The sequence below is a fragment of the Rattus rattus genome, chromosome 16 (genome assembly GCF_011064425.1).
Source record: "Rattus rattus isolate New Zealand chromosome 16, Rrattus_CSIRO_v1, whole genome shotgun sequence".
NCBI classification, from domain to species: Eukaryota; Metazoa; Chordata; class Mammalia; order Rodentia; family Muridae; genus Rattus; species Rattus rattus.
The window spans coordinates 3,323,600-3,326,941 of record NC_046169.1 but is presented as its reverse complement, the minus strand read 5'-3'; the positions used below and the strand labels follow the sequence as shown (position 1 = coordinate 3,326,941).

General features: G+C 41.0%; 1 pseudogene; it reads left to right on the top strand.

Moving 5' to 3' along the window:
- The first annotated feature begins 2,736 nt into the window (after positions 1-2,736).
- Positions 2,737-2,924, top strand: LOC116885854 (annotated as a pseudogene).
- Positions 2,925-3,342: the final 418 nt, after the last annotated feature.

Below are 3,342 nucleotides of genomic sequence, written 5' to 3'. Positions count from 1 at the left end.
AGGCCCCCAACCAAGATGCAGGCTAGACTCCTCCTTCGGGACACTGGTAACACTTGTACACTGCCTTTGGTCTGTGCAAGACAGCCTATTTCTTCAGCAAATTAATTGGCATCTGCTACGTGGCAGACTGCAATATGGCTCAGCAGACTTAGGAGACAGTGGTGCATGAGACCAGACGGTCTCATCCCTTTTCATGGGAATCATATGTTAGTGCAGGAGCAAGACAATAAACAAACGCACATCCATCGACACAAAACAAAAGGAGCCTAGCATGAGGGGCCCATTCTCTGCAGAAAGCAAAGAGCCCCCATGTGCACAGAGAATTAAACACCTCACAATTCCAGAACCCCCTTTACATTCACGCTTTGGTTAGCCTAGGCCAAGTCAAGAAGGAGAGTTGTGAAGATATGTTTGATCAATTCTAATTAAAGGATGGTTACTCAGACACAATAAGTACATTCAATGTCAGTAGACTGGCCAGTAAACAGTCCATTTCTTACGTAGGACTCTCCTGGTCACCACATTTGTGCTAGAGGGTTAAGGCTATCCTCAAATACAAATAATGCACATACATTATCGTCTAGGAATGTTTGAAGCCATTAGTTGGTCTCTTCCTAGCAAATTACCATATGAGGTTCCTAGTAAATGCAAGGAATCAGCAAGTAACTTTGACTACTTGGAAAACCTAGATTACCATGTCTGCGGAACAAAGTACACCTTCACTCGTCAAGGACAAGGCCGATTTAAGATGAGTAGACACAGGGTTATTCATAGAGATCCATTTCATCAGAATAGATACTTGCAGGAATCTGATTTAATTGATCTAATTTTGGAGTACAAAATTCCGAGGAGAGGTTTTTTAAAAATCATGCAAAGATTTTTGCATAACTTTCTAAGAAAGTAATTGGGGCATAATTTACATAATTATTTGCGTATCCCCTTATTTTCTCACATCCTTGGCTCCTCTTGAGACTCTGAGTAGGCTCAGCTTAACTGGTTGGGGCAGTGATAGATGTCAATATTTGTGTGTGTGTGTGTGTGTGTGTGTGTGTGTGTGTGTGTCTATGTGTGTGTCTGTGTGTGTGTCTGTGTGTGTGTGTCTGTGTGTGTGTGTGTGTGTGTCTGTGTGTGTGTCTGTGTGTCTGTGTGTGTGTCTGTGGTGTGTGTGTGTCTGTGTCTGTCTGTGTGTGCCTCTGTGTGTGTGTGTGAGTGTGTGTGTCTGGAGTGTGGGTGTCTGTGTGTGTGTGTGTGTGTGTGTCTGTGTGTCTGTGTGTCTGTGTGTCTGGTCTGTGTGTGTATGAGGTATGGCTTAGAACTTAGGTACGGCCTCAGATATGAAGTGACTGGTATTATACAGGAAGTGGCTAGGCTTGGATGCACAGTCTTGTAGTCTCAGCATTCATTCTAGAAGTTAAAAAGGTGGAGAATTTCAAACCAATTTTTACTTTAAAGTGAGATTGACTCTAAAAAAAAGGAAGGGACCAGGCATGGTGGCACCTACCTTTGATCCCAGCACTCGAGAGGCAGAGGTAGGTAGATTTCTGTAAGTTCAAGGCCAGGAAGTGTGTAGAGTAAAGTAAAGGTCAGCCAGTGCTACAGAGTGAGGCACTGCCTCAGAACAAAATAAAACACACAAATGAATAAAAGTTTAAAGAAAGGAAGAAGAGAAATGGAAACCAGGTAGAAGAGGTGCATTAGCTGTTGCCAGTGCAGTTCTAAGGGTGACATAATCAGGTTCTATTTGAACACTGTGTCCTAAGTTGATGTCGTGGGGTAAGTCCAGTCATGGACATTTAGAATTTAACTCTTTATCCATTGGACTCTTGACCACATATCTATGTGACCATAGGTTGCCAACCGGAATGGTCCAAATCGGTGCCATCAGAGGGAAAGTCTTGCAGGTCTCATGTCATGATGCTATGCAGTGAGAATTTATAGGTATTTTTTGACAGATCAATCATTTTGGAAGAGTGGGGCAGCTCTGATTATAAGGCACCATTGGTTCATTCTATATGCTTAGGACTTCAAAGCAATATTACAATGATATTTCTTTAAATGTTTTAACTGCAAACTTGAGATTTAAAAAAAAATCTAGCTTTTCCTGGATTATGACTGTTAAAGTAAATTTGATCATCTGTTAAATCTCCTAGGTTAAAAACTGTTTTCTGCTCCTAGTTTTCTGAAATTTGAAGCGATTTGAGGCTAACCCACTTCCCGAGTTACTTCCTGATCTCTAAGTGTAAAAACGTAAAGATGTGGCTTCTTACGGTATCAAGGAGTGTGGGAAGTATTTGGAATGGCCAATGTGATGTCTTCCAGGTGGAATGAATTGTTGTATTCAGTTTGGTTGATTTTATTATGTATTACAAATCAGTTCAAGCAACCACCTTAGAATGGCAGTAACCACACCAGTGGGTCCTACTCACTGTGTCTAATGCTTGGCCAGTGTGCTTTTATTTTAAAAAAAAAAAGACCTTTCATTTCAATTATGGAAATAGATGTTTGATGGTCTCTAAAATATATTTTTCTAATTAAAGTCATTGCTTGAAGTACCCAAAGGAGCTAGACAGCCCTACAGTTTTTGTTATGTGTCAAAATCATGAATTGTGTTTCGACTTAGATCTCTGCTCATTGCACATGCTCACATCAGAACTAAAAAATTAATGTTGGTAACAGAATTTCTAGAATCTATACACAGTAAATCTATATACAGGCCTCTTTCCTCCTTGGGCATCTGAAGGCAAGATGGTTCACCAGCAGCTCTACTGGAGTCCCCGCGCAAGTTTGGCCAGGGTTCTCGCTATTGCTGCGTCTGCTCTAACTGCCACGGTCTGATCCATAAACATGGGCTGAACGTGTGCCAACAGTGCTTCCGTCAGTACGTGAAGGACATAGGTTTCATTAAGTTGGACGAAGCAACCTGAATGGATGATTCCACTGTCTACCCAGTGAAACTGACTGTCTACCCAGTGACAGAAATCATGCTAGTCTTTGTGCATACAGAATCAAAAAGTGAAGGCCTCAAAAAAAATCTATGTACAGTAGATCCATCTATATATAGTAAAATTTTATGATTATTCTTAAGATGTAAGCAGTCACTGAATAATTTTCTATTAGACTTATTGTCAAAGTTAGACATTTCAGAATAAAGTATGCTTAGGGCTTTCCTGGAGTATCAAGAGAATCCTCTGTCTATTTCAGAGAATACAGAGGGCTACTGGATAGGGCAGAGCAGCATTTAACTAGAGCATAGTGATGTTATAGATGGCAATCTATTCGCCAATAGTGCTTGTTCTGTTGTACAAGTGCAACAGGCAATCAAGGTAGAAGGCCTGTGGGTAG